The sequence below is a fragment of the Octodon degus genome, unplaced genomic scaffold (genome assembly GCF_000260255.1).
Source record: "Octodon degus isolate 3935 unplaced genomic scaffold, OctDeg1.0 scaffold00167, whole genome shotgun sequence".
In the NCBI taxonomy this organism is placed as follows: Eukaryota; Metazoa; Chordata; class Mammalia; order Rodentia; family Octodontidae; genus Octodon; species Octodon degus.
Window position 1 is genome coordinate 1,117,648 of NW_004524743.1, and position 13,901 is coordinate 1,131,548.

Genomic DNA, 13,901 nt, shown 5'->3' on the forward strand with positions numbered 1-13,901 from the left:
AAAAGATCTGTTCTCTTTGAATTTTATATTTAGCAAACATACCTTTGAAAACTAAAAGTAAGATTTTCTAGTTATACAAACTTGAAATATTTTAATACCTCCAGAAGTAGCATATAGGAAATAACAAAGAGCATAATTCAAAAGGCAAGAGAAGTTACAGTATGCTCCTGGATGAACAATAAAGGGCTCTCAATATGATAGTGATGCAGGACTATATAAAAGATATATTAGATGAACTCTTATTTAAAGGTCATTGCAGATTTCTATGAAACAGTACCAATCTTATGTTGGGTGTTTTATATTTTATAAAACAACCTGTTACTATATTTTCCTTGAAGTTAAGCAAGTTGGGGCAGTGCTTGGGAGTTTGAAAGCAAGAGGATCACTATGAGTCTGATCTTTATTGTGAGACCATATAGACCCTCTACTAAATACACACACACACACACACACACACACACACACACACACACACAAATTGTTCTGAATTCTTAATAAATGTATTTTGAAAATAAAAAGAGAGTTGGGAAACTTTGTATTAAAAATTTCCAAAGAACTATTGGACTATATTGGGTTATTTTGCTGAATTCAATTACCTACAATATTTGGACTGGTATCAAGTATGAAAAGGTCTTTTAAAGGTTTCTCCAAATATAGCTTCTCTAGCAGCAATGGAACAGCCATGTCTGGCAAAACAAAGCAAAAAATAAGGATATAAATAAAGGGCTGACCATTTTGCAGTGAAAAAAATGTGTATATACAAGATAGTTAGGATAGGTATACAACTACTTTCTTTTAGTTCAGTGAGAAGAAAGGTTTGTATTAATAGTGTTTAGACAAGATTTCATGTCTACATCTTGTCCTCTGAATAACTACTATGAAGACAATGATATGTAATTCATTAATTATTGTAACTGTCCTACTAACCTGTTTTTGAAAGTGTTTCATTGCTATTTTATCTTTTTTCTCATTAAAATGAACAAAAAATTGAATTAAAAAATTCAAAACAGAAACAAAAATTTCCAAAGAGTGAAATAAGTATGGTGGTCTTGATTGACGAGACCACATCGCACCAGTACAATATAACATCATTTCACTCAAGTGGAGAGTTTCCATGAAACCTTCACTTACTCCTATGAAATGGTGGATTTAGTCCAAGTAAAATCATGCATTGCACAATTTTAGGATGCAATGTATGGACATTCCTCCTTGCCATCTGTATTTCCTCCCTTAGAAACTCTTCTCACTTCATTGGGCAGCCTATGCTTAGCTTTGTTCTTCCACTTCTGCTTCTCTTCCAGGACCCACCTGCCTCACCTCCACACCAGTTCCTCATCGTTTGTGGTAGAAATGAAAGCCTGCCTCTGATGGGTCGAGCTATGCTCCCATTCATGCCCTGAGTGTCTGAATAACTGTCAGAGTAGATAGCTGTCCTCTTCTATTGCAGAAAGTATTTTCCCACTTGAATTACATATATGGCTTCCTCAAGAAAAATATCTCAGTAGTTTTGTCCACAGCCATTAGTTTTCCTCTAGTTGGTCTGACTCAAATGAGGCCCACTGTACTAGGGACTTTATAGAGTTTGGGTGACACATCCATCAGCTGAGCTACTTAGAAAGATTCTGGAATCTTCTCACCTGGTTACCACAGAGGTGGGTGTAAACCCACCAGAGCAGACTCTAAGCAGTAAACTAACCAACCAGATTAAAGGGGTGTGGGAGAGGGTTCCACACATGCATCCCCCACATCAAGGCTCCTGAAATACCTCCTTAGCTCAGAGTAGTTAACTGAGTAGATAACTGTCCTCACCTACAGTGCTGTAGACTATGACCTTATTAGGAAATATAATTGTTTCTTTGGTCATGAGTTAAGATAAGATCTCACTGAAGCAGAGTGAGTGAGCCCTTCATGCAACATTTCTCTTATTCTGTTTTAAAAATTTGTATTTATGTATGTATTTGATACAGGGTCTCACTATGCAACTCAGACTCATAGTGATCCTTCTGTCTCAGCCTCCCCAGTACTGGGATTACAGGTGTGTGCCACCATGTCCTGTCTTGGTGGCCAGCACAAGGCTCCCATGGTTCTGAGGCTGGCACGGCATGTGGTACTGGGGATCCAACCTGGGTTCTCCCACTTGCCAGGCAGGCACTTCAACCATCGAGCTATGTCCCAAGGCCCTCTCATATTCTTATTAAAAAGGCATTAGGCTGTTCAGGCAGATGCGGGGACCGGGGTTCGATCCCCGGAGTGCCATGCCAGCCCCGTCTCTGGGGTGCGCTGAGCCAGTGAATGAGTCCAGGCAGGCTTTGTGGTGCACGCCTCTAATCCCAGTGCTGGGGAGGCTGAAAACAGGAGGATCACTAAGAGTCCAAGCTGCGCAGTGAGGCCCTGTACCAAATACATAAATGTTTTTTAAAAAAATAAAAAGGAATAAATCTGAAAACCAGGCAAACACATGCACACTTAAAATACCATGTGCAGGTGAAGGCAGAATTTGAGATGATGTATTGACAAGCTAAGAAACACCAAATATTTCCAGCAAGCCACCAAAGCTTGGAGAGAGACAAGAAACAGATCTTCCAACAGCACTTTCAAAAGTAACTGAGCCTGCTAACATTTCGCTTTTGTACTTCCAGTCTCCGTTATTGGGACACAATACATTTCTGTTGTTTGAGCCATCAGATTTGTGGTGCACTTTGCTATGGAAGCCTTAGCAAATACAATGGTACCTTTGTTCGTGAATGCTTTTGTTTGCAAACAATTTGTTTTAAAAGCAGAAGCATTTGGCAAAATTTTGTTTTTGTTTGTGAACACTGCATCAGATGACACATAAGACCACAGCCATCTTTCCCACATGAACACAAATGCTGCCATCTTTTCCAGAATCATGAAACGAATTAAGTTCATGAAGCAAGGTACCACTCTACATCTGTTCTCCCTGGCTAGGCAAGGTGAGTGGATATCCAAGTTTTGAATGATGTGGATATGTCAAGGGACTGGGGAAAGTCGTCAGCAGGACAGAAAGATTCCAGGGCCTATGGGCGCAGTTTTATAATTGAATATCAAGCAGCTGGCTGATTTAGCCAACAGTGATGGCACTATTCTTACAGCTGGGCATTCTAGCCCCAGAAGTCTGTGCTGTAGTTCACTTTACAGGGAATAATGAAGCTAAGGGAGCTAGATGTATTTGTGAATGCCCTTCCCTTAGCATTCTAGTCTAACCCATTCTGAGGTCTATAATAACAAGACTAGAAATAACACGCCTGGACATTAGCTTAGACTCAGGTATAGCGCCTAGAAAAAGGTAGAAAAGCCCATCCTGGGGGCCTGACCCTTAGCTTAGTTCGCTAAGTGGCTGCTTCCACAAAGCAGTCAAGCTCAGGTTGCTGTGGTTTGATCCCCACAACTCAAGCAGGCCAAACCTGCCCCGAAGGCATTTGGAGCAAAAAAAAAAAAAAAAGAGCCCATCCTTAGACCAGTGTGGAGAGGAAAAGGTCCTGGTTTGAGAGCCCTACCTTCTAAATCTTGCTATGAGGGCCATGAACAAATGATCTAATCTCTCAGGGCTTTTTTCTCTTTCTCTTTGAAATGATGGGCTGCATCCACTTCCTTCCAAAGTGGGGTTTCTCGACGTGGCTCAGCATGGACCACCCCCTCATGATCACCTGGCAAAACTGTTCTTTCTCTGATCAATTGGGTCAGAATCTCTAGTGTTGGTTTTAGAAAGTGCATTTTTAATGTGCTACATTGCTCGAAGATTTTTTTTCAATGGAACATTTCACAGGCCTGTGTTCTGCTCTCCAGTCTGCCCTATCCCCACCACCTGTTTAGAAATAAGATCACTGTCCTTCCTGGGACTCTTGTATCACAGCTAGTGATGCCCGCAAGTGCTTTTTAGCCATAAAAGACCTATTTCCACTTCCCGCAAAGGATGGCCTCAGCAAGAAGAAGATAGAAAAATAAAAGTTTGGTGGGGAATAATTTTGAAACTACTAGCTTATCATAAACTTTTGATATTGTCTGGCTTTTAATTTTCCAGAACCTGTTTGTCCCTTATGAACACAAATAATCAGTAGGTAGCCCCACTCAAAATTTCCTTGAACTAGTTCCTTTGACCAAAAGAGAAAACAAAAAGGAAAAAAAATGGAAGAAAAAAACAAAAAAGCAACAGCGATGAGAAGAATACGTTCACTAATCATTTGAGTCCTACCAAACATCGCATAATTGCTTTGCATACCAGTATTTTGGCCTCTCTTGCTTAAAGTCTTTCCTTGGGTTTGCAACTAGGAGTTTGAGAAGAGTCCTAGCACCGACTGCGCTTTCTTGGTAATGTCACAAAATTTCCAACCACAAAGTCAGTCTCCATTTGAGTCAGACCAAGTAGAGGAAAACTAATGGCTGTGGACAAAACGACTGAGACATTTTTCTTGAGGAAGCCATATATGTAATTCAAGTGGGAAAATATCTTCCTGCAATGGAAGAGGACAGTCTACCACTCTGTAGCAGGAAACAACCCAGGACTTATTTTTAAAGGACAGGAAAAAGCAAGAGCTTTCCTGACTCCCTCTCGTAAGCTTAGGAAATGGTTGGACAATATTTCTCTAAGTCCTTTTGTAATATATGGTTTTCACCATCTTTCTGCAATTGAAAGCATACACTTTGCTTTTCAAATGCCACAGCGTTATCCACATTACATTGTCTTTGTTGGTACCTCCAGGAAAGCTGCTTATTTCAACCAATCCAGGATCGTATTAAACAAAGTCAATACTCACAGATAAATATATTCTTGGGCTCCTATAAAGCCAGGCAGACTAAGGCATACCTGTAATCCCAGCACTACAGGAGGCTGAGGCAGGAGGATCACAAACTTGAGCCTAAACCTGAGCAAGTTAGTGACTTATGGAGACCGTGCCTCAAAGTTTTAAAAGTCTCTGGATAGAGCAAAGTGTAAAGATCCCGGATTCAACTCCCAGAATGAAAACAAAAGAAAATTCCATTAAATTAGTTAGAAAAGCGAAGAAAAATCATTTTGAGCAAAGCTGGGTTTTGGCCCAAGGAATAGAACCTTGTGTAGGAAACAGGATAGCTATTAGCAGACCTAAAGCCACCTAATTTCCAAGTATCTCTTCTCACTTGAGAATACATTGGTGCTGGCAATGTTTTATTTCCTGAGTTTTGGCAGCTAATTATGAAGATTTCCTTGTATTAGGAACATGCTTTCTTCACAGAGTCTGGGATACTAAAAGCAGGCCCTATTAATAAAAGAGCTTCATAATACAAATGAGTTGGATTGATAGTGTTTATGCAAATCATCAAGCACAAATGATAAGTTACAAAAGTTCCTAAACACTTTACATAAAACTTCATGTTGGAGGATCAGTAGCATGATTAAAAAAACTTAATGTTGGAAAAAGTTACATTTCTTGTTATATAGGTCTTGCTTTATCTTGGTCTTAACCATCCAGCAGAAAAGTATAAAAACAAGGTATATAAAGTAAAGCCATATTAACATGTTGAGCTGTGAAAGGCTCAAGTCAACAACTTCTACAGATAACCCACTACTGTTGTGGACTGCTGGACTGTGTTGGATTGTTTTGCTGAATTCACGCACCTATAATATTGAGATGCCAATAGAATACCCATCTCTGACAGGACTAAACAAAAAAAGGAGATACAAAGGAAGGACGATTTTGTATCCATATATACAGAATAGTTAGGATAGATATACAGCTACTTTCACTTAATTCAATGAGAAGAAAGATTTGTACTAATAGTGTTTGGACAGGATATCCTCCCTGCTTCTTGTACTATGGATAACCACTAACAAGATAACGATGTACAATGTATTAATTATCGAAACTGTCCTATTAATCAGTTTTGAAACTGTTTCATTGCTATTTGTTTCTCAATAAGATAAAATAAAAATAAATTTTAAAAACCTTAATGTTGGAAGGTCAGTAGCAAGGCCCATTGTACTAGGGACTTTATAGAGTTTGGGTGACACATCCATCAGCAGAGCTACTTAGAAAGATTCTGGAATCTTCTCACTTGGTTACCACAGAGGTGGGTGTAAACCCACCAGAGCAGACTCTAAGCAGTCAACTACCCAACCAGATTAAAGGGGTGTGGGAGAGGGTTCCACACATGCATCCCCCACATCAAGGCTCCTTAGCTCAAAGTAGTTCATATAGATACAAATCTGAGTTTGAGGGTGGTAGACTTGGTCGCTCAAAATATCTCATTCAGTTGCACCCCTTACTCTGTTGCTTGTGGACTGTCTAGCCCCAAAATGATGAATCTTGTGGAGCTCACAATGAAAACAGACAACTGGCTGTGGCCAACATGCCATAGGTTTGCCACCACTGATCTAGACAGTCTTGCATGCCGCTCATGTTTTGGGGATCCAACTTAAGACCCTTTGAAGAAATTACTCTTTTCAAGAAAAAGCAAGCTATCTTTGAGGGATTGTCTATATCTTAAATTTCTTACCCCAGTACTTATTGCAGAGGTATAAGAGAAAAATCACAATTGCACCTTATGTGACACCATTAAAAATACATATCCTATTATATTTCCTTTTAAAATAGTGGCTACTAAAATATGGAACAACATAGGAAAATGCTTATTAAGAAAATCTGGGTGAAGGCTGGCCTGATAGCTCAGCAGACTAAAGCACGTGCTTAGGCAGAGCACAGTGGCCAGGGTTTGACCCCCGGCCTGCCATGCCAGCCCCACCTGTGGGGCGCACTGAGACAATGATTGAGACCTGGCATGGTGGCACATGCCTGTAATCCCAGCACTTAGGTGGTTGAAGACAAGAGGATCACTACAAGTCTGATCTACCTAGTGAGACCCTGTAAACCCTGTAGACCCTGTCCTAAATACAAAAAGAAAAGAAAAGAAAAAAAAAAGAAATCTGGGTGAAGACAGAAAAATGCAAACTTTACATAAATTCTGTAATTCAACCACAGAAAGTTACATGAGAAAAAAACTAGAAGGAAATGTGACAATGGCTATACTAGAAAAGATTTTGAGTAATTGTATTCCCTTTCTCTTTCTTTTTTCTTTTTGGTTACACTGTTAACTTGTATCTTTTTCAGAATTTTATGTAAAAAAGGGGTTTCTTTGCAGTTATTGTAAAACCAAGTTCCCAGGCAGAGAGAATGAGTTGATTTTTCCCCTTGCCTAGGCCAGTCGTCCAGAAACTAAGAAACTCAATAGGGTGAGCAATTCTTCATCCTGAAAAGTTGCTTAGGAGAGAGACTCACCTGGGCTCCCAGCTCTCTGTGACAAAGCCCGGAGAAAGTTTGAGTCACTCCAGAACACAAGCCACCAGCCAGCCTCATCTCTTTGTCTTCCTTTGAGCTGAAGCCCTACTCTAATGTTTCGTTGTGTGTGCCTGACAGAGTTGATTCTCCAGGTGCAAAATGTCACCTCCACTTCCCAGAAAAGATGACTTTTGTGGCAAAGGTCTACCACTTGAAGTCTTCCCTTGTCCCTACAGATGAAGTGAATTGCCAGGTTTCCTAAAATATTTTTACAGATGCTGCTTACAACATTGACAAAAATGAATCTCACATACACATTTGAAACAATTACGCAATCTTTCATTTAAAAATGGGGAGTGAAAGCACAGTCCTGCAAAATAAGGTAACACCTCACACTTGCTCTGCAACCCAACAATTGGCTGTGGAGGCAAGAGGCAGGGAGTGCCTGGTGGTACATAGTGGAAGTGAATGTCACATGAATGCAGGACAGTATCTAGGCCACCAGAACAACCTCTGCTGAATGCTCTGGCACCATCTGGGTTTTGGAGCTCTTTTCATTCACTTATGAGCTTTTGATGGTTGTTGATTGTGATAAAGTGCTTCTGAGAGCTCCAGTTAAAATTAAATTCTTCATTTACAAAATCAGTTCCTAAAAAGTGACAGTCTTAAACAAATTGATAAATGCTCAGAGATAAAACAATGTGTTCAGGGATAAAGAAGGTATAAAGGTGCTTACATGGTATAGCTCCTGTGATACATAATGTGCATATTTATGTCTTTATTCAGAGATGAGGGGAGAGAGAGAGAGAGAGAGAGAGAGAGAGAGAGAGAGAGAGAGAGAGAGAGAGAGAATGCAAGCTGATGAGTCTCAAAGGAAATACTCCAAAATATTATCAGTGATTATCTTTGGGTTGCGGTGCTTCTTGTTTCCTTCTTTGTATTTTTCTGCATTTTAACGTCTCCCACAATGAATGCTTATCACTTTTCTCATCAGAAAAGCAGAGCTCCAACAGGCATGAGTTAGTGAAGCATTCTGAGATGTGCAGCTTTCTGTGAAAAATAATAAAATTGGGTTAAGAACAACTTGCAAGAAATCTCTGGCTAATTACAAACACATTCTTAGCAGACATTTGGCCTGTTGGATGTAGATTTTTTTCCCATTGAGACCCAAGAGGCAGCCATGCTCTCCCATACACTTGCTCTCTTGTCTCAGGGTTTTGACAGAGCACCCAAAACCCGAGTGTTCAGGAGGTGCGAACCTACCTAGATGTCCAGTACATCCCTGGGGGGGGTGTAGCTACAGAGATTGCTGTGGCTTTCTGTTGGGGGCCCAACAGAGAAATCTGAACTCTATCTAACCACATTCACTCAATATCTCCTACCATAGTGAGAGTCATCATAGTATAGAGGTTAAAAAATCACAAAGAGAGGAGTCAGATTCATCTGGGCTTTCATATTTTTTTGCACTCTTTTATTAGCTTGGCCAAGTAATTTGACTCTTCTCAGCTTTAGTTCCATCTCACAAGTTGCTTGTGGGAGCTGCCAGTGAGGTAAAGCATCTCCAATCCTTAGCCTGCATGAGCCACGTAAGTACCCTGACCATTTTAGTCTCTCATTTCCACCACAGCCTGACCTATGTTGGGAAGGTGTAAAGTAGGGGGCAGTCACAAAACAGTAATATAATGCATTGAGGGAAAAGATGGTATTGCGGGCTAACATTCTGTAGCTATCCACAAGAAAAGTCTCAGTTGTGTGGTAGTTGGCTGAGTTGCTGCATAATTTAGGCAAAAGGAGCCCTCTGGGGCTTCCTGGAGGAGGTGCAGCTGGGGTTGGCGCTAATGGAGAAGAAGGCATTGCAGATGAGGTGGACAGAAGTCAAAGGATGATGGAAGCAATTAAAATGCTGGGCTGTTGGCTACAGGAACGCTTGGTTACAGCGGTAGCTTGGGAATACAACATCAGAACAGCGAGCCCTCTCTTTATATGTCAACCATCCCTCCCAGTTTACATCTAAAAAAACTGAGGGACAGAAAGGGAAGCCACCATGTCACACAACTGGTCAGGAGTACAGCCCAGATTTCAGTCTCAGTCTTCTGGCTCCCTCTGGGACCAGAAGTGTGGCATCAATGTGGGAGAGACTTGGGGACAGAAAATCCTGCATTAATCAAGACTGAAGTAAAGGAGTAGGGAGGGGATTGGACATGAGTGTTAAAGGGGACAGGGCTTCTTCGGGGGTGATGTGGAATTCAACAGTGATGATAGTTGCAAGACTGTGGATGTACTAAAAAATTACTGAAGTCCACATTATAAATGGGTGAATAATACAGTGCATAAATTATATCTCAATAAAAATATGAAAACTACTGAGTAGAATCATTCTAAGTTCTGGTCCAGAATAAGGAATCAGTTACTGGGAAAGGAATGGGGCTGGTGACTAGCAAAGTAAGAGTGGTTCAGAGTGTAAGGCACCTGGAACATTTCGACAGCCCAAGAATAAAGGTCCAGGTGCCTTTGAGGCAAGATACTGAATTCATTCTCTGAAGCTGTTAAGTGTGGCCATACACATCACTTCTCCCCCTCCTTCCCTCACTCAGAATGCCCTTGATCTCTTCATAAACTGTTGAGGTCATATGGAGCCTTGTGTTTGGAGTGCCAGGTGTAGGTTCCGTGAGCTGGCAAAGAACTTCAACTGGGTGTGGGAGACCCTGTGGTGGGGACCTGCAGTAGTCAGGAGAGGTTCATGGTAGCAGCCTCACTGCCTCTGGACCCCAAAGTTTTACAGCTTCCCACAACATTTTGTGAAGTCCCAAGGGTTTCCTAGACTTTTTTTAATATAATGGAAATTTTTGACACATCAAAACAGATACGTCGCTTTCTTTTTCCGCCATCTTGGAGCCTGAGGAGGCCCGCCGGGAACAGGACTTCTAAAAGGCCAGTATGTCTGGAAGACTGATGCAAGGCCATTTTTGCCGGCTCTGAACGGGGTCTCCGGAACCAGAGGAAACACACAGCTCTTCCTAAAATTGAAGGTGTTTATGCCCGGGATGAAACAGAATTCTACTTGGGCAAGAGATGTGCTTATGTGTCCAAAGAGAAAAACAACACAGTGACCCCAGGTGGCAAACCAAAAAAAACCAGAGAGATCTGGGGAAAAGTAACTCGGGCCCATGCAAACAGCAGCATGGTGCGTGCCAAGTTCCGAAGCAAGCTTCCTGCTAAGGCCATCGGACACCGAATCCGTGTGATGCTGTACCCCTCAAGAATTTAAACTAACGGAAAATAAAAGTGCATTTGTGCTCTTGTACTTCAGAAAAAAAAAAAAAAAAACAGATACGTCACTGGCCACTGTGGTGCTCACCCATAATCCCAGCATTTAGAGCCCTAAAGCGAGATGATTGAAAGCTTGAGGGCAGCTTGGGCAGCCTGGACTACATAGTAAGACCATCTCTTCAAATCACTGAAAGTGTTCACAGCTACTTTTGCTTACTTCATTCAGTTTTTCATTCATTCACTTGTTCATTCTGTAAACAGCCATGGCCTCTGTCCTTGTAGAATTTATGCATATGGGTGAAAGATTAGTTACATCATTACTATAATAGGCAGAATTCCAAGCTGGTCCCCAAGATTGCTACTGCCTAGTGAGTATACATACCTTGTGTAATTCTTTCCCCTGCACCCATGGGCAGGATCTGGAAATCATGGGCTATTACTCCTGTGATTAGGTTTCATTACATGGGGAAGAGGAAAGAATGTGAAAATATCTTTTTTTTAATTAACTATTGAAAATCAATAATTATATAGCATATTAAAAATTGTAGACAAATTGAAATGTGAAAGATATAAAATGTAGACAGTGAATTTTAGAGAAATATTTTTGAAATGAATATATAGCATGAGATTAATAATAGATTGCACATTGTAAATAAATTATTTATAAATTTAAATGAATATGACAATAAAAATTGTCCAAAATAAAAATGAAGAAGAATTTACAGATCAGTCATATAATAGTTCACTCTGAGCCAAAATCAAGAAACTTATATTCATATAATTAGAATTCTCAAAGTTGGATAGGCAACAAATATTTATTTATTTATTTATTTATTTTTTACTGGACAAGCAATATGAAAATCATTTATTTTGTTTTGTTGTTTATTTGAGACAGGGTCTTGCTTTTTTTGCATGATGTCCCATTTCTTTTTTCATAATTTTATTGAGAAACAAATAGCAATGAGACAGATTCAAATCAAATTGGTAGGACAGTTTCAATAATGAACACATTGCATACATTATTCCTAGTGGTTAATTGCTGTACAAGATGCGGACATGATATCCTATTTACAAACACCATTAGAACAAATCTCTCTATTCATTAAGAGAATGTAACTATATATCTATCCTAACCAAGGACATTCATCTGTATCCCCTTTTTTTTGTTAAGTTCCATTATTTGAATATTATAGGTGCGTAAACTCAGCAAAATACTGTAAAAGAGTCCAGTAGCCCATAACAGTATTGGGTCTTCTGCTTGACTGGCAATGTCAGAAACTGTTGACCTGATTCCCCTACATCTCAACATAACAGCATGGCTTTACTTTTCATATTTCGTTTTTATACTTTTCTGTTGGATGGTTAAGACCAAGGTAAAGCAGGACCTATGCAACAAGAGTTGTAGCTTTTGGGTTTGATAAGGTCAGTGAAATCCCCTCAGGATTTATCTTGAGATCCTGCACCTCACATTGTAGAACCTTTGTCAGTGTCAGCCATGTGGATGAGTCACGGCCACGGCCATTGTTTGGCCAATGTGCTCTCTGTGAAAGCTTACCACCAAAGTGAAAAGGCAACCCAAATATTTGGAAAAAATCATGACAAATAAGTACTCAGACAAAGGTCTGCTCTCTACAATTTATAAAGAACTAAAAAACACTAGGGCACCAAAATTTAAAGACCCAATTCAGAAATGGGCATCCGAGATGAACACACGCTTCTCAGAGGATGAAATTAAAGAAGTGAATAATTATATGAAAAAATGCTCTACATCACTAGCCATACGTGAAATGCAAATTAAAACAACATTGAGATATTATCTCACCCCAGAAAGAATGGCTATCAAAGAAATCACCCAACAACAAAGGATGGAGAGGCTGTGGGGGAAAAGGAATCCTTCTCCACTGCTGGTGGGAATGTAGACTGGTGCAACCGTTATGGAAGTCAGTGTGGAGACTCTTTAGAAAGAGTGAACTGGAAATCCCCTTTAAACCAGCTATTCCTCTACTGGGAATTTTCCCAGAGGATCTGAAAACATCATATCATAGTGATATATGTGTGCCTATGTTTATAGCAGCACAATTTGTGATAGCCAAATCTTGGAAACAACCAAGATGCCCATCACCTAAGGAATGGTTGAAAAAGATGTAGTATTTTTTCACAATGGAGTATTATTCAGCTATAAAGAATGATAAACTCCAAGCCTTTATATTGAAGTGGATGCCACGGCAACAAATATTTAAAGATTTAAAATTTCTGAATTTAGTTGAAATTATAGCACCTCATTTCCAAGAAAAATGAATCTTTTGTGCAAATATCTTGAAGTTCCCAAATCAGTTGTTTGAAATTATTTGAAAGGGAGATTATCTTGGGTTGGACCTTCCAACTTGGTCACTAAAAGCAATTGTTAGAGGAGAACGAGGGCCAATGGGACAGAAAGGTAATTCCTGGGGTCATGTGAGTCCACAGTGGGGGAACTGGAAATATCGTCAGCTGACACATACAGCAATACAGACTCCTTCCAGGTGCCAGGCTTGCCGCCTTGCCAAGGCGCCTCACTCTCATAGCTGATGAGATGGAGGCATGCTGGGCTCAGTGACTCACTTAGGGCTGTGTCCTTGAAGAATGTCCTGGTTAGGAATTGAATGCACACAGCATGGTTGCACTTCTGGGGGTCAGGTCACACTGATTGGCCCCAATACAGCTGCCTCCTTTGTGGGGTGACACTTGAGGGGACACTAGGAATTTGAGCTCCGTCCTTCCACCATCTTTTTACTGCTTTGGTTTCTATGCTATGTCCCAATCCCAATTCCTCTGACTGCCTCCTTGTTTCTCATTTTTACGTTGATCTAGTGTTGACATTACCCCAGGATTGGTTGTTACTTTTGAACTGTCCTCTCCATGAATGCATTTAGTCTGATCAGTAGTGTTTTAGAACTCTATGGAGCCATTCAGTTACTTTGGAGTCATGAATCAAAACTGGTTTCAGGGCCAGCCAGATAGCTCAGCAGATTAAAGCACTTGCTTAGACAGACGCAGGGACTGGGGTTTGATCCCCGGCATGCCGTACTGGCCCTACACCCAGGGTGCACTGAAACAGCAATTGAGACTGGCCATGGTAGCTCACGCCTGTAATCCCAGAGCTTGGAAACTGAAAACAGGAGGATCACTACAAGTCTGATCTGTGTAGTGAGACCCTGTACACCCTTCAGACCCTACACTAAATACAACAACAAAAAAGCTGGTTTCAGAATCAAATGACATGTACAACAGTTTGTACAGCCAGTGTCTAAGGCCATTTTCTGTTGCCATACTGGATATTGCAGATTGGGTAATTTATAAAAAACAGGAGTTTATGTAGTT

General features: G+C 40.5%; 1 pseudogene; it reads left to right on the top strand.

The window, feature by feature from the left end:
• LOC105743789 overlaps window positions 1-10,575 on the top strand; it is a 54,810-nt pseudogene extending 44,235 nt beyond the window's left edge.
• Window positions 10,576-13,901: the final 3,326 nt, after the last annotated feature.